Consider the following 19095-nt stretch of genomic DNA (forward strand, 5'->3'; position numbering starts at 1 on the left):
ACTGCTTGTAGACTAAAGAGCTCTATGTTCCATATTTGGGGGGGTTGCACCAGCTCTGCCACCCCAGCACTCCTCCTTCCTCAAGATCCCCCAACCAGGACTGGTCTTAGATCTTCAGCAGGCTGTGCACTCCTGTTCTGATCTGCCACTTAATCCCTCCCACCAGGTGGGCCTGGGGCCAGAAGCAACTGCAGCTGTACCTGCCTCACCTCCGCTGCCCCGGGGGTGGTTGCCAAACCGTGAACTCCTTCCACTCCCGCAGCTTTTCCCACTAACCTTCTGTGCTGTCTTTGGTGTTTGTGGGTTGCGAAGTCTGGTAACTGTCTCAGCTCACTGATTCAGGGTTCTAGGGTCTGCTCCGCTTGGCTCCTGGTCTGGTTGGTCCTCGCTGCTCATGCTGGGCTCTGCTCCACTCCACTCCCAGCTCCCAGCTCCCAGCTCCGTGTGGGATAGACCTCACCCAGAGACCATCCAGGCTCTCCTGGGCTGGAGCCCTGCTTCCCTCTGCTGTTTTGTGGGTTCTGCAGTTCTAGAATTGGTTTACAGCCATTTTTTTATAGGTTTTTGGAGGTACTTGGAGGGGAGCTCACGCTAGTCCCTGCTTTCCAGCTGCCATCTTGGCTCCGCCCCTGAACCTCCTCATCTTTTTATGAGGGTTAAATAGCAACAGTCCTTGGACAAATCACTATCCTGCTCTTTTATAAACTTCTGCATATTACTGCACATGTGAATAAAATATTATTTATTTATGTGTATATACATATATGTGTGTGCATACACACATATACATAATGACTAAAGTATTAAGATGTAATATCTTTATCTGTAGACCCAATGTCCATGAAATAATATGTACTGCAAATAGGAACACAGGCCTTATATGTACTTTGCACTTTTCCCTTGTGACTTTAATTTTTAAACATCTTTTTACAAGTATTTCCAATATCATTTAATTAGAAGATTGTGACTATTTGGTATGGTAATATCAATTAAAAACATTAATTTTACATCTTTATGTACCAGTATGATTTGATGCACTTGTAAGTAATAGTTCTGTTTGTAACAATTCTCTATTCACCATATAATATATTGGCTAATTTCTCAAGGTTTTTAAAAAAATTATAACCATATTATGAGGATTTAATTTCTATTAGTTTATAAAGAATATTAAGCTTCTACTCTATATAAGATTCTGCTCTGTACACAGTCTTTGACCTGATCATTTCTTTGAAGATATTTTGTGGATGAAAAACTTTAACAACCTGAAATATGTTGTACAATGTTAATATTTCATTTAATCTGTGTCAATAAAAGTGTCTAGATTCTTTAAACTGTCTTATTTATTTCCTGGTTCACTATTTAATATTTTATTTTTCCTAATTACATGCAAAAATAATTTCAACATGTCTTCTTTTAAAATTTTGAATTACAAATTCTTTCCCTCCCTCACCTCCTCTCCACATTAAGAAGGCAAGCAATGTGTTGCCAGGGTTTGGAGAACCTGCAGCTTCAAGACCACAGGTTCTCCACTTTTCACTCATAGGCTTTACATGTACAGTCATGCAAAACACACCTCCATGCAAGTCATTCCATGTAAGAAAAAATACAAGAAAAATAAAGAAATCAGAGGGAAAAACATACCTTTGATCTGTATTCAGGCTCTAATAGTTCCCTCTCTTGATATGGACAGCACCCCCCACCTTAAAGTTCTATGGACCTGTCCCAGAACATTGCAATGCTGATAATGGCCAAGTCATTCACAGTAGATCATCACAGAGTAGCATTGTCACTGTGCACAGCGCCCTAAAAGGCTATGTTTACTTCACCCTGCACCAGTTCATGTGATTGTCTCCACGCTTCTTTGGAAGCATCCTCCTCATCACTTCCAAAAGCTTAACATTCAATCACAATCACACACAACCTGCTCAGCCATTCCCCACCCAATAGACATCCTCCGACTTCCAACTCCCTGCCACCCCTAAAAGAACCACTAGAAGAATTGTTGTACATTTAGATGCTTTTCCTTTTTGTCCTCTCTCTTTTTATATAGAGCCTTTATCAGACTGCATGTTGAGGGAATGGGAGGGAGGCAGAGAAAATTTAAAACTCCAAAGCTTGTGTAACAGAATGTCTGAAATTAAAATTAAATAGACTAATTTAAAAAAAGAATGTAAGCACCATGAGGGCAGGAAATATCTTGTTTTTTATATTTTTAATCCAGTGTTCATTGCAGTATCTAACAGGCAGTGAGTAATGATTAAATGCTTTTTCATTCATTAAAACAGAAGAAAGTTTCCTTTCCTTGCTAGATGACATTTTTTTATCAATTGATTTTTAACATGCTGAAAATACAAACTAATATTGACAATTCACAGATGATAATTTCACTAAATTTGTTCTTCAATTAAATTTTGAGTTCACAATGCCAATCAGTGTCTTAACACAGGGTCTTAGCTTTTTTCTTGATAGATTTATCATCAATGAGTTTTGTCTGAAGAAGATGCTGGTATTTTCAAATTTTCTTCTTTCATTGCTTTAATTCCACTTCTGGCTTCAAACTAAAAGCCTTCAATTTTGAACACATGACAATTTGAGTAATATGGCCTCTAAATAGAATGAGTTCCTTTCATGAATTATGACATTGTTGTATTGATTAAAAATGATATATTTTTTTCTCTTTTTGGAGGAAATTCCCATGAGATGAATAGCTATATTTTTTGAATCTACATAACTTAATTTCATATATGTACAAGTGATTATCATATTTTAATACAATTCTGTTTTGAAATCAATGCAGTTCTATTCAGGGTTGATGATAATTTGTTGAAGGCTACATGCAAATATAGTGGCCTTTAACTGCCACCCTGGAATGTTACATGTTTTTATTGACTGTTTCTGACATGACTCTGTAGATCACATGTTTTAAATAGTAATAATTTTGTTTATATGTTTGTTTTCCTCTACATAGATATGATTTCCAGTTTCTTTTCTAGGACTTCAAAATTCCTAGAAACATTTTTCAAGTTTTCCAGTGACAGAATTATTTGTTGCTATTTTAATCATCAGGAGTTTCTTGTAGTAATCAAGCTTCACAAGTCTCAGGAGTTTTTCTGTCACCTTCTGGACATGTCTTGGAAAAATATCATGCCTATTATTCATGTCAGATTGATACATGGCTACTTCAGTATCCCTGAGAGAGGGAATGATTAAGGACCACTATGTGTCTCTTCTTTCTCTGACAAATGCTGGATTAACTATCTCCTGGTAGTACCTGTTGAATCACATCATCAGTCTCTGTAGAATAGAAAGCTATTCTTTATAAGTACACCTTCATTCCCCAGTTGTGAATGAGAATCCTCATATATACTGCAAGACTTGAAATGTTAATTATTGTTTTCCTTAAAATTTTTATCTATCTGTCTATCTATCTTTCTATCTATCTCAACCTTCTATTCCCTGACATCCTGAAACACGTTAGGATTCCCTTCTTGTGGTGGATGTTACATTCATCTTGTATTGATTGGTGTGGCTTCTCTTTTAAAGAGGCAAGGAAGATTTGATTTGATTTGATTTGATACTTATTTCTCACCTGAAGCATAAAGATCTCAATGTATGGTGGCCTGGTTGAATGAAGGTTTGGCAGAAGTCCTAATACCTTGCTAGATTTTTATTTTCTGAATCAACATTGCTGAGATGATGAATGATGTGGATGAGAGAATTATTAATTTTTGTAATTGGGAATCATGATTTTTAACCATATGTGTGTGTGCAAGCACACTTGTGTGTATGTGTATATATATGTATATATATATGAATTTATTATTATAATATATTAGTATTTAATAGTATATTGATGTTAAGCCTGAATAACTGAACTAGCTTGGACTAGATAAGGCACAGTGCAAGTAGCCTTATTTGGCAGGATCAAATCAAGTATATTTTTCATAGTTGAAATCAGCAAAGTCAATTTGGGAGGAAAGGAATCTCAAGTGATTAGATCATAAGATATGGAAGTCTGGAACCCTGTGCCTGCAATGCTTCTAACCATATCAACTTATTTAGTATTTTGACTGTTCTTATTAAGTCACTCCAATTCCCCTTCATTCAAGTGTGTTTAGAATCAGGTTATATCTCTAGAAGACCTAAAAGGGGTCTTCAAGCAGTCTATAATTCTGTGTCTTATAAAAATGTAAGAACTCCCTTTCTGAAGGCCCCAATTTTTTTGGACTATAGTGAGTGGAATTTTTGCCAGGCACCAAAGCATGCATTCATTTTACCACATGTGAAAAATAAGCAGCTCTTATCTTCCCATTTGAAGTATTTTTTTCCAATTATTTCAAGGAATATATCAGTATCTCTGTTAAGCTGGAGAGTATAGAGATACTTCCTCAGTCCTTTTATCTTCTCAATAGTAAGTTGATGAAACTGAATTTTGCACATACATAATTGATGCTTATCAGGCATAAATAAGAACAGTGTAGTCTGTACGGGTTACTACAAAATACCCCTTGTCCTTACAATTTACTTAAGGTTTTTTTTTCCTTTTTTGCAATTTTTTAGATATAAATTGTGTGGCCAACTCATTACAGTTTGTGAGCTATGTTGGTTCATAATGCTTTTCTTGAAATACTTTCTTTGCTGTATTTGATCTAGAATTACTGGCAAAATCATAATACAGATAGAAACTTCCCTCAATTGTTTTCTAGGAAAGGGTGTCAAATGGAAAAAAAAATTCCAATCGCTTTGTAATCTTTCCAACTCTTCATCATCATATTTCTGACATCTATTTATGGTCTTTTCATTTTATCTCTGTGTCCTTTGTCTGCCAAGGAAGTCACATAAAACTAATGCGGGACCTCAGTCTTCTGTCAAACAATTCTCTTATTCTTTGTTCTTCAAGTTCATTTTAACTCTAAGTCTTTTGATCTTGTCACCAAAGACACAATAAGAAAAAGGGGAAAAGAAAATTTGAAACTCAAAATCTTTTTTTTAAATCTTCAAATTTAAATTTATTAAGACATTGAATTGTATCTATCAGAGTCTAAATCCAAATTTGCTACTAAAAATAAAATGTCACATCTCACATTAGGAATACCAACTCTGAAAAACACTTTTTTGAGCCAAGCCTATTGTATAAATAAATGACTAGTTTCTTTTCATATCAAAATTCAAATAAAATATTGCCAATCCCCCCCACCCCAGTTCTACCAGAAACCATGATGAATGAAAAAATTTAAATATGACACAACCTTGTCAAAGAGAAGGTGCAAAGTCTATCAACAGCTTTAAAAGTGACATTTGAAGCATTCGATCATACAATTAATTATGTACTCACTCCCAAAGTGCAAATATTGCTGGAATTTAACACTGTTTTGATTTCAGTTGCAAGAATTAAACATTAGACAGGATTGAAAAGTACACCTAGGGCCTTTTTCTATTCCCTAAAGCTCATCCCACTTTGAGCCCCTAAACTGTGTAGGACTCCAGTTCATTAGTGGTTTAGTTTACTTCACACAGGCAACACAGTACACAGTATATTAACAAAAGTTTCATATACGTCAAAATATTAATTACTCCATCATAAAGTTCAGGAGTCACAGATTACATTTATGCAAATTGCAATGCCCACCCCGACCCCACAAACACTTAAAGCACATATGATGTTTTAGCATGCTTCTATTTTTCAATACAATCAATGCTTTTTACATCTTTGATTTTGCTTCAGTACTATACAAAATTCAATAATCACCTGACTGAGTTCCATTTAACTGAGGAAAAAAGGGGACAGAAAGAAGGGCAAATAACTCTCTGATATTCTGGGAAATGACTAATCTTCCCCATGTAAAGTAAAATGTCCATTCAGCTTCTTCTCATGCTGTCTTTATGATTTTATTTTCTTTTCCTTATCCCTCAGAAAATACTCAATTTTCTATCTGATTTATCCTCTCAATTCAATGGCAGTTCCTCAAGTAACTGAGGTTGATTTTCCTTGGCAAAATATCAGCATGGGGCATATATATATATGTTTTGATTATTATAGATTGCCAAAACTCTCAGTGCCTATGGTTTGTAAAAGCAGGCAGTCTCTACTGAGAAAAGATTATCTTGGATCCCTGGAATGTCTGTTTGCTGTATAACTATCACATGTTCCTAAAATATGGACATGAATTCCGTCTTGAATTAAATCTTCCTCTAAAACTCCCGGTTGTTCTCCTGTCTTCATACTTTCTTGGTTGACCACAATAGAGCACACCCCAACATGGGGGTTTGGAAGATGTGCCTGGGTTTGAAAAGTCCCCTCCTGGTGACCTATCACTGTGGTCAATTGTTCATTACTGTCTCTAGTGTCTTCTTTCAAACTGGCCCCTCCAGGGTGTCCTGGACTGAGGGGTCAGTTCCTTCTTGAACCACAATATTTTGCTCTGTTCCAGGGTTTGCTCTTTTGTAACAATGGGCAGTGATTTTATTTTATTCACAGCATCCCTGTGGAGAAGAAAGCTCTTCCACCCCACCTGGGCCGGAAGCCACACATTGTAATAGGAATGAATAAAGATGATCATGGAGCCCATCACAGTCCATTCTCCAAAGATGGTCTCTGAAACACCATATGCTACAACACAGAGTGCAACAAGAAATTCCAGCAGACGGTAAGTGTCATTCATATAGTAGATGACATCATCCACTGGCTGTTTTCTGAATTATTCAACCATAAATAAGATATAAATAAAAAGTGTACCCAGAACTGAAGAGAAGTGAGGATGCTACTGGAGATAATGATAAGAAGCCAAAAATCCATTTGGAAAAGTTGGGATATCATGTAAGCCATGTAAGCAGGGAACACTAGTAAAAATAAACAAAGGCTGACAGCATGGAAGTGTTTCCATAAGCTCTTGTCTCTTGATGCTCCCAGAGCCAAAACAATGAGATCTGCAATTTCTAACATAGACTGAAGGATAGAAGCTACCACGATGAAAAGTATAATGCTAAGCAGGAATGCCCAATGAACAATTTGCAGTTCTATCAGACTGGTCTGCACTGCCAGAATTAAGAGTGTAACTCCTTCTGTCATCCCCCGATTCATAGAAGGATCATTCATGAATGCCCAATAGCCCTGCAAGTAAAACTTGCAGAGTGTCAAAACACCCAAGGCAACAAAAGGGATTGTGAATACCAAAACTAAAAGTGAGTATGGAGTGCTGCAGCATTCAGCAATACTTTTCCTGCTTCTCTTGTTTCTTGTTTGAAAGTCAAATTTTCTATTCAGCTCTGGTCTTTTCACTGAGAAATCTTGAAAGTCCTCTATTTTGTTGAAAATCCATATTTTGCCTTGGAGCATGATACTCAGTTTTGCTGCGTAGGTGATTCTTGGTTTTAATCCTAGCTCCATTGACCTCTGGAATATCACATTCCAAGACCTTTGATTCCTTAATGTAGGAGCTGCTAGATCTTGTGTAATTTGGGATATTGTGTAGAAGAGGGGACTGTGATATGAATCGTTATAAATGCTTCATTAAGATGATGGCAAAACAATCATAGAATAAAAGTGTTCTCCAGGTTATACTCCAGTGAAGTTTATAATAAGCCACCCCATCAAATAATGATCAATAAATTTAAGATGACATTACTTGAGAGTCAATAAGCCTTCACTAAGTTCTTCCTATAGGACACACACTATGCTATGTGCTGAGGATACAAAGAAAACCACAAAATAATTCCACTGATCTTACCACATGCTTAGAATGCTTTATTTCCTTATATCCACCTCTTGACTACTTTGGTTTCATTCAAATACTAACTACAACCTCACCTTCTATAAATTTTTCTCAATCCCTCTTGATTCCAGCACTTTTCTCCTGTTTATCACTTCTTATTTACCTTTGTAGGTTGTACATTATATTTTCCATGTTGTCTTCTCTATTAGATTGTGAACTCTTCTGGGGCAGGTATTTTCTCTTCCCTTTGCACATTAGCACTACATCTTCTTGAACATTTATTGTTTTCTGTTTTGTCATGTTAGCCAATCTGATAGGTGTGAGTTGTTACCTCAGAGTTGTTTTAATTTGCAATTATTTAATAAATCATGATTTAGAGCATTTTTCATATGATGGCAGATAGCTTTATTTTCTTCATCTGAAAACTGCCTATTCATATCCTTTGACCATTTACCAATGAGGATTTGACTTGTATGCTTTTAGCTTTGACTCAGTTCTCTTTATATTTTAGAAATGAGGCCTTTATAAGAGTTGTTTCCCAGATTTATGCTTCCCGTCTAATCTTGGCTGTATCGATTTTGTTTGTGCAAAAGCTTTTTAATTTAATGTAACCAAAATTATCAATTTTGCATTTCATAATGTTCTCTTTTTCTCATTTGGTCATAAATGCTTCCATCCTCCTTGGATCTGACAGGTAAACTATTCCTTGCTCTCCTAATTTGCTTATAGTCTCACCATTTATGTTAAATTATGTACCCATCTTGACCTGGTCTTGGTATATGATGTAAGATGGTGGTCTATGCTGAGTGTCTGCCATACTCTTTTCCAAGCAGTTTTTCTTAAATAATGAGTTCCTATCCCAGAAGCTAGAGTCTTCAGGTGTATCAAACAGTAGATTACTATTGTCATTGACTACTGTCTTGTATGCCTAAAATATTCTACTGATCCAACACTCTATTTCATAGCCACTACCAAGTAGTTTTGATGATTGCTGCTTTATAGTAGCTTTAGATCTGGTATGTCAAGGCCAATTTCCCTCGCATTTCTTTTCTTCATTCTCTTGCTAGTCTGGACTTTTTGTTCTTCCAGGTTGAATTTGTTATATTTTTTTCTATTCCTATAAAATAATTTTTGGTAGTTTGATTGTTATGGCACTAAATAAATAAATTAGTTTAGATAGAGTTATCATTTTTTATTATATTACCTCAGCCTAACCATGAGCAACTGATTTTTTCCAATTATTTAGATCTGACTTAATTTGTTTGAAAAGTGTTTTATGATTATGTTCATACAGTTTATGGTTTTATTTTGGCACATAGAGAAGATACAGTTTTAAAAATACAAGAAGGACTGAGGTTTTTATATTGATCTAGAAAGAGGAAAGAACAGCGGTGGAAAGTAAGGAATGTAACAGGGAAAATACTAAAACCGCAGGGTTGAAATTTTATATGTCATAATTGAATGAAGGGTGTACAAAAATGGCAGAAGAGGTGGAGGGAGGGAGTATCACATGAACCTCACTCTCACCTGAACAAGATAAAGGAAAAATCCATACATATTCATATGTATTCACACATGCACAGAGAGTATGATGTAGTATATATTAAACTCAACAGGGAAATAGGCAGAGATGGGGAAGGGGTGCATATGATTTAAGAAGGAACATGGGGTTGTAGAGAGGAGTCATAATCAAAATATACTTCACTTCAGAGGATGAATGGTAGTGAGTGCAGTGTTTACCTTAGTATCAGGAACGTCTGGGTTTGAATCTTTCCCTCCCTCCAACTGACTTTGCACTCATCACTTAAACCTCTTTTTGCCACATTTTCCCCATCTACAAAATGGGAATGAAAATTACATGTCCCTCCCAGGGTTTTCAAAGGATAACAGGATAAAAGAATTTAAGAGTTGGAAGGGGCCTCATCAACCATCTAGTCCAACCCATAGTGAAGGAATTTCCTCTATGACCTACTTGACAAGTCATCATCCATTTCTAGAAGAGCTCAAAAGTGATAATACATGTAAAGAACATTGTAAACCTTCAAATACTATATAAATGCTGGCTGTTGTTAATGTTGTTGTTCTGCTATCTTCAATATTGTGCAATATGTAATTTTTTAAAAAAGACTATTGCTGTTACTGTATACAATATTCTCATGATTTAACTGATTTCATTATTAATTATTTCATGCAAGTCTATCCATGTTTTTCTAAGATCATAAAGCTCATCATTTCATATAGCATGGTAGTATTCCATCACAACCGTATGCCCACAACTTGTTCAACCATTCCCCAATTGACAAGCATCCCAACAATTTCCAGTTCTTCACCACCACAGAGAGAACTGCTGTAAATATTTTAGATCACATAGATTCTTTTCATTTTCCCCTAATCTTTTTGGGAAATATTTTTTTGGGTATTGTTAGTTTTGGGCACAATTCCAGATTGCTCTTCAAAATGGTTGCATCATTTCACAGTTCCACCAACAGTGAATTAGTGCCCCACTTTTTCCACATCTCTTCCAAAATTTGTCATTTTACTCTTCAATTACTTTAACCAGTCTCATAAGTGTAAAATAATATCTCAAGGTTGTTTTAATTTGTATTCCTATAATCAATAATGATTTAGAGCATTTTCATGAGACTAGAAATTGTTTTGATTTCTTCATTGGAAAACTCACTGTTTCTTATCCTTTACCATTTGTCCATTGCAGAATCCCCCTCCCCTGTAAAATTTCTGCTTTCCTTCAGATCTTGGTTACATTTATTTTATTTGTACAAAACTGTTTCAATTTAATATAATTGAGATTATCTATCTTTCATTTCAGATTGCTCTCTCTTATTTTGTTGTTGTTGTTGTTGTTGTTCACCTATCCATAACACTGGAAGGTTTTGTATTCCATGTTCTTCAAATTTTCTCACAGTATCTCAATATGTAGGTCATGTATCCAGTTTGGCTTTATCTTGGTATATAGCTTCAAATATTGGTCTATGCCCAGTTTCTGCCATAGTGCTTTCCATATATATATATATCCAAATAATGAGTCCTTATCCTCAACACTTAAACTTGTTAAATACAAGTCCTCCACCCAGGCCACCCAGATCCAATGGACTCCTACCAGCATTTACTAAATACTCCAGCCCCGCCTTTATAAATATTATTTTCAGTCTCATACTGCTTGGCCATAATGTATAATTTTTGTAATATTTTGTAATCTTTTATCTGCTATTTGATTTAATATTTTTGTATCCATATTCATTAATTAAATTGGTCTGTCATTTTCTTCCTCTGTTTTACTATTCCTGGTTTAGGTGTCAGTACTGTATTTGTCTCATAAAAGGAATTTATTCTAAATAATTTATTTAATATTGGAAGTAGTTATTCATTACATGTTTGATAGAATTCACTTGTAAATCCTCCTGGTCATGGTGCTTTTTCTTAGGAAGTTCATTTATGGTGTGTTCAATTTCTTTTTTTCTATAATAGGTCAATTTAGATATTCTGTTTTCTTCTAGTCTAGGTAGTTTATATTTTTGTAACTATTCTATTTCACCTAAATTTTTAAATGTATTAGCATATAATTGGGCTAAATAACTTCTTATAATTGTTTTGATTTCATCTTGATAGTGGTATATTCACCCTTTTCATTTTATTACTAATAATTTGGTCTTCTCCCTTTTAATAAAAACATCATTAACCAATGATGTATCGATTTACTGCTTTTTTCATAAACCCAACTCTTAGTTTTATTTAGTAAATTCAAAGTCTTTTTTATTCTTAATTTTATTAATCTCACTTTCAATTCTTCGAATTTACAATTTAATGTTTAATTGGACTTTTAATTTGTTTTTTTTCTAGTCTTTTAATTGTATACCCAATTCACTGGTCTGATATTTCTATTTTTTTATGTTAGCATTTAAAGAGTTTCCTGATTATTGCTTTTGCTGTATCCCATAGCTTTTGATATCTTGTTTCATTATTGTCATACTCTTTATTGAAATTATTGATTTTTTCCTATGATTTGTTCTTTAAACCACTCATTCTTTTATTTTTTTCTGTTTAATCTCTAATTAGCTCTTAATTTATGTTTCCATATCCCCTTATTAAATATAATTTTTATTGCATAATGATGTGGAAAAGGGTGTTTTTAATATTATTTTCTTTTCTGCTTTGAAATATAGATTTTTTATATTATCATATGGTCACTGTTTGTAAAGATACCATGAAACACTGAAAAAATTCACATTCTTTTCTATTCCCATTCAATTCTCTCTAGATATCTATTATATCTAGCTTATGTAAAATTCTAATCATTTCCTTGGCTTCTTATTTACTTTTCTCATTACATTTATCTAGTTGTGGGAGAGGAATATTAAAGTCCCCCACTATTATAGCACTATTATTCATTTCCACCTACTATTCATTTAACTTGTCTTTTAAAAAGTTAAATCCCATAGGATTTGATGAATACTGGTTTACTATGATATTGTAATCAGGTTTCGTTATTGATGATTGTGTTCCAGAATTATTTTTAGTGGGGGGGATGCACATTGGAAAATCCCCTAAGCTCAGCTAATCCACTAGTGCCACCCTCCCCATCTATGCTGTCCAGAAAATGTTCTTGTTCCCTGCAGTACCACCCTCAATGGGTGTCTGCTCCCTCCTCCTAGCTCTTAGGCTCATTTAGATATCATGTTTGGAAAACATGCTAGGACTGATTTCTGCAGACCACAGAGGATCCTTCAGTTTTCCTCTACTCAGCTCTTAGACCCCAGGTTCCTATCCCACAGATGCAAATTCATGAGGTGAAAGTTCTTGAGGCCTAGATTGTTTCCAGACCCATCTGACACTAGGGATTGTTATTTGTTGATTCAGAGGAGTCAGCCTGGAGGTGTGTGCATTTCATTCAGGCCAAAACTCATCCCCTGGCCGTTGTGTCTTTTTTGGGGTCCTCTTAAATTGTCTTAGAAGGATAACTCCTTTACCCCCTTTATTTTGGGGACTCTATCTTCATTTTGAGATGATGTTCTGTGCGTGGAAGGAATCTGGAGAGCCCATACTTTTCTGACCTACTCTACTATCTTCCCAGATTCCTAATCCTCATCATTCAATGTTTAAGGGTTTTGTTGTTGCTGTTGTTGTTTTATTACGTTGAAGTACCATTAAATGCCAAGGTTGTTGTATAATATTTTTATTATTTTAAAAAACATACCGGTGGCAGATACACATAAACATATGAAATTATTATCTATAGGCAGAGTGATAGATAAAATAAAAAGAAGGAATAATTTTGGAGAAGAAAGCTATTTATATACCCCCCAGAGAGCAAATTACTTCACTTCAATCAGCAGAGTAAGAAAGAGAGCAAACAAATATTAACACAATATAAATGGCACATTGATCTAAGGATTTTAAATTGCTAGAGACAATCAATAATTTTACTAATTATCATCCAATATAGAAAGGAAAAGATAAGAGAAAATAAAAGCACAGGGAAATTTAAAATTTATGGAAAATGCCAGTGCAACATGTTGCTCTATTTTATTATTCTAAAATGTCTTTCCATAATGTGATCCTTTGCTGAGCCTCCAATAATGAAAACAACCCAATTATATTTTTGTTTTGTTCTGACATCCCTAATATAGAACTGTTATACATAATAAAGTTTTTAACAATGCTAGTGAAAGATAATTCTATTTACCTTTTAATAATATTTGATGAAAGAAAGTCAAAGTTCCCTTTTTATATAAAAGTTTGTAATTAACATTTCCAGCACAGGACTGGGTGGTGGTAGTAACCCAAACTGCACCTAACTTAGTTTAATATGAAATTTTATTAGCACAATTAAGCTCCACTTTGGGATTCTTAAGAGTCAAACTCTTCTATCTCTAGACAGATACAACATTTCCAACATCATTTTATGGGTTTATAATTAACCTTTCTGATTTAGGTACCTCACAGACAAGTCCCCATTTGCATGTCTATTTCCAGGGAAGCCATAAAACCTAAAAGGTCCTTTGAGATTTGCAGTTTAATTTCAGTTTTAGCAGTACAATTCAAATGATGGCTGGACATGGTCGGTCTCACATAAGATCAAAGAGAAAATAATGCCTTTAATTTCTTTTATTAGTCTGCTAAAGCAACCATAAAGAATGTAGATAATGCCTCAGATTTATTAAATTAAGAATTCTTCATTTGTATCATGAAATAACAACTGTTTATTTAATATAATCTTTTAAAACTAATTAATTAACTTTTTAGTTTGCTACACTCAGTTCCACAAGGTTCTGAGTTCCACATTTTCTCCCTCTCCCTCTTCCCTCTCCCCCAAGATAGCATGTAATCTGATATAGGTTCTACATATACTTTCACATTAAACTTATTTTCCTGATAATCAAGTTGTAAAGAAGAATTATAACCAATTAAATGAACCATGAGAAAGATGTAACAAAACCAAAAATAAAAGAAAAGAGAGAGAGAGAGAGAGCAAATAGTTTGCTGCAATCTGCACTCAGATTCCATAATTCTTTCTCTTCATATGGATAGCCTTTTCCATCATGAGTCTTTTAGAGCTGTCTTACAACCTTGCATTGCTGAAAAGAATGACGTCTATCAAAGTTAGTCATCAGAAAGGCAATGTGTCTGTGGTTGTGTACAATGTCCTCCTGATTCTGCTCCCTTCACTCATCATCAGATTATATAAGACTCTCCAGGTTCTTATGAAGGCCATCTGCTCCTCATTTCTTAAATCACAATAGTATTCCATTATATTCATATACCACAATTTGTTTAGCCATTCCCCAATTGATGGGCATTCCCTTGATTTCCAATTCTTTGCTGCCACAAAAAGAACGGCAATAAATATTTTTGTACATATGGGTATTTTTCCCCTTGTATGATCTCTTTGGGATACAGCCCTATAAGTGGTATTGTTGGGTCAAAGGGTATGCATACTTTGTAGCAACTGGGCATAGTTCCAAATTGCTATCCAGAATGGTTGCATCAGTTCATACCTTCACCAACAATGCAACGGTGTTCTAATTTTCCCACATCTTCTCCAGCATTTATCATTTTCCTATTTTGACATGTTAGCCAATCTTACAAGAGAGAGATGGTACCTGAGAGTTATTTTGATTTGCATTTCTGTAATCAATAGTGTTTTAGAGAACTTTTTGATATTACTATGGATATCATTAATTTCTTCCTCTGAAAACTGCCTGTTTATATCCTTTGACCATTCATCAACTGGGGATTGACTTGTGCTCTTATATATTAGACTCAGTTCCCTATCTATTTTAGAGATAAGGCCTTTGTCAGAGACACTGGTTGTAAAAATTTTTGTCCAATTTTCTGCTTCTATCCTAATCTTTCTTGCATTGGCTTTGTTTGTACAAAACCTTTCAATTTAGCATAATCAAAATATCCATTTTGCATTTTGTAATGCTCTCTATCTCTTATTTAGTAATAAATTCTTCACTTCTCCATAAGTCTGACAGGTAAACTATTCCCTTCTCTCCCAAATTGCTTATAGTATCAGCTTTTAAATCTAAGTCATGAACCCATTTTAAATTTATTTTCATATATGGAGCAAGATATTGATCTATGCCTAATTTCTGCCATATTATTTTCCAGCTTTAGCAGCAGTTTTTTGTGAAATAGTGAGTTCATATCCCAGAAGCTGGACTTTTTGAGTTTAACAAAGAGTAAATTACTATATTCATTGACAACTGTGTCTTCGGTACCTAGTCTATTCCACTGATCCTCTCTGTTTCTTAGCCAGTACCAAGTAGTTTTGATGATTGGTGCTTTATAATGCAGTTTAACATCTTGTATGGCTAGACTTCCTTCCCTAGCATTTCTTTTCATTAATTCCCTTGATATCCTGGGTCTTTTGTTCTTACGGATGAATTTTGTTGTCATTTTTTTAGTTCTGTACAATAATTTTTTGGTATGTCAATTGTTATGGTGCTGAATAAGTAAATTCATTTAGGTAAAATTTTCATTTTTATTATATTAGCTCAACCTGACCACAAGCAACTGATGTTTTTCCATTTGTTTAGATATGATTTTATTTGTGTGAAAAGTGTTTTGTAATTGTGTTCATATAGGTCCTGTGTTTGTCTTAGCAGGTAGACTCCCAAATATTTTATCTTGTCTATGGTAACTTTAAATGGAATTTCTTGTTGCTGTTGGGCTTTGTTAATATTATACAAGAATGCTGCAGATTTATGTGGGATTATTTTATATATTGCAGCTCTGCTAAAGTTATTTATTATTTCAAGTAGTTTTTTTACTTGATTCTCTAGAGTTATCTAAGAAAATCATCATATCATCTGCAAAGAGTGATAACTTAGTTTCTTCTTTGCCTACTCTAATTCCTTCAATTATTTTTTTCTTTTCTTTTGCTAGAGCTGACATTTCTGGTACCAAATTGAATAACAGGGGTGATAATGGACATCCTTGTTTCACCCCAGATCTTATTGGGGATGTGTCTAGCTTATCCCCATCACATATGATGGTTGCTAATGGTTTCAGTTAGATGCTACTTATAATTTTAAGGAAGACTCCTTTTGTTCCTATGTTTTCTAGTGTTTTTAACAGCAATGGGTGTTGTATTTTATCAAAAACTTTTTCTGCATCTATTGAGATAATCATATGGTATCTGCTAGTTTTGTTGTTGATATGATCAATTATGCTAATAGTTTTCCTAATATTAAACCAGCCTTCAATTACTGGAATAAATCCTACCTGATCATAGTGTATTATTCTCTTGATAAGTTGCTGTAATCTTTTTGTTATTATTTCATTTAAAATTTTTGCATCTATATTCATTAAGGAAATTGGTCTATGATGTTCTTTCTCTGTCTTGGCTCTTCCTGCTTTAGGAATTAGTACCATATTTGTGTCATAAAAAATTTGGTAGGACTACTTCTTTCCCTATTTTCCCAAATAGTCTATAAAAATTGAAATTAACACACTCTCACAAGAAAAAACCAGTCAAAGCTGCTACATCCGAAGTCTCCAAGAAAAAAAATAGGCATTGGTCAAAAATTATGGCAGAGCTCAAAAAAGATTTTGAAAATCAAGTAAGAAAGTAGAGGAAAAAATTGTGAAGAGAAACAAGTGTCACGCAATAAAACCAAGAAAAAGTTAGTTAACAGCTTGGTGAAGGAGGCACAAAAATACTGAAGAAAATAACACCAGACTAGGCAAAATGGTAAAAGCAGTAGAAAAAGTCAATGAGAAGAATGCTTTAAAAAGCAGAATTGGAAAAATGGAAAAAAAAGAGGCACAAAATTCAGTGAAAAAAAAACTCCTTAAAAGTTTATTGGTTGTTGTACCATGTGTTCTCCTAGCCACTAGAGGTACTATTGTAAAGAATAAAATAATCTCTGCTCTCCAGGATAGCCCAGACCTACAGGCCATTGACCCTGCTTGTAGACCCCTTTTTCCACGCAAAGTTCAGGGGCACAAAACCCCATAGACACTTGATCCATCATCTACTTCTACAGATCCTTCAGGACCCCAATTCTTCAATATGCACTATTATTGAAGACTTAGAAATAAATCCCCCCATCAAGTCCTTGAAAATGTCAAATTCTTTTACTGCAGCAACTTATATAAATTTATAAATGGAAATAACACAAAGAAGATGCATCATCACTGTGCCCAAGGGAACATTGAGCCTTTCCATAAACCCTGTAGTTAAACTCTTCCATATTTCTCGTCTAACTGTCTTAGAATGTAAGTTCCTTAACAGCAGGAATTATCTTGCTTTTCTGACTCTTTCCCTAGTTCTTAGCATGATGTCTGAACCATAGTGAATATGTAAAAAGAGCTCATTATTTCATTCATTCATGTCAGCATTCTCTCCATTTTTGCAAATTACATTCATGCAAGCCCTCTCACATCAGATGTTGCCATTTAAAGTTTTCTTTCAGGAAATCACCATTGTATTCTTTCCATTTTCACTTTGCCTTTTGATCCTAAAAGATGTGGGAAGTTTCTTTTCTTAAAAAAAATTTCTTTCAGTAAGATGTTCTAATAATAATGTTACTTGCAGCTACTGTAGAGGTAAAGGCCAATAATACCACATACACGCACACACGCACACACACACACATATACATATACATATACATACATACACACACACACACACACACACACACACACACACACACATATATATATATAATTCATTTAGTTTTAGTTCTGGGGAAAAAAGTCAGCACCCTGAAATTTGGAGAAAAAAACAGAAATTAAAAACAGAGAAAACAGCACAAAACAACAGACAGACTTCTAACTATCTGACTATAGGAATACATACATAGTTACCAGAGAGAGAAACACCAACATTTGAGTTTTTGAAGCTGTCGGACTCCTTAACAACTCCCCAGAGTCTCGTCTGGCCAAATCACACTAACACTCTTCCAATGAGTGTACCCCCAAGCAAAATGCAAATCTCAGAGTATATTTATTGTTTCCAGTCAAGGACTCTTGATTCAATCAAAGACTCTTGATTCAAACAAAGGCAACACTCAATCAAAGGCACTTGATTGCCTTAGTGTTGAGAAGCACTGTAAAAGAAAATAAAAGCAGCAAAAATTCCCACTTTGTTTGCAATTACAGATGTCTAGGAAGTTTATTTTGGTGCTGGTTATGACAAAGTCCAATGGTCTCTATATTTTTCATCCTTTTATATGAGATGTGTGTGTGTGTGTGTGTGTGTGTGTGTGTGTGTATACTGCACATCAATTTTCTATTTATTTGTTGCTTTCTATTTGGTCCATTCTATTTTTGGTGTTGGGGTTCATTGCTTAGACTAGGTTTTGTACCTTCTGTGCTGAGCTATTGATTCCCTTTCCATTTTTTATTCCTTAGCTTTTATTTATTTTCTATTTTCCCTTCCCATATCATTTCATTGAATTATTTTAATATTTTTGAAGTTCTTTTTTCATCTCTTCTGGGGACTCTAGTTGAATTTATGACCGAGTTGATTTCTCTCTGAGGCTATACTCGAAGAGGTTTGGGAGTTATTTCCTTCCTCTGCATTTGTGTGTTGAGCTTCTCTGCCATCATTATGATTTTTCATTTTTTTTTTTGTTTATTTGGTCATTCTCTCACCCTATTTCCTGGCTTCTGAGTTGATGTTAATGCTGGGTTATGCCTCATCTCTTGAAAGATTAGGACTAGTCCTATTGCTGCTTTCTTGGGGGTGGTATTGAGTGCTGTGTTATTATAGGAATTCAGTAACAGCCTAGGTACCTGCAACTTTCCGTACTCCCAAAGATGGCTGATCCAGGGCAAAGTCTGATTGTCACTCCATCCTCCTTAGCATCTGATATCTTTAAATTCCTGTTCTGGGTTGTTTAAGCAACTA

General features: G+C 34.6%; 1 pseudogene; it reads right to left on the reverse strand.

The window, feature by feature from the left end:
- Window positions 1–6341: 6341 nt before the first annotated feature.
- On the reverse strand, window positions 6342–7904 carry LOC118837718 (annotated as a pseudogene).
- Between the last annotated feature and the right edge of the window lie 11191 nt (window positions 7905–19095).

Source organism: Trichosurus vulpecula, chromosome 1 (genome assembly GCF_011100635.1).
Source record: "Trichosurus vulpecula isolate mTriVul1 chromosome 1, mTriVul1.pri, whole genome shotgun sequence".
NCBI classification, from domain to species: domain Eukaryota; kingdom Metazoa; phylum Chordata; class Mammalia; order Diprotodontia; family Phalangeridae; genus Trichosurus; species Trichosurus vulpecula.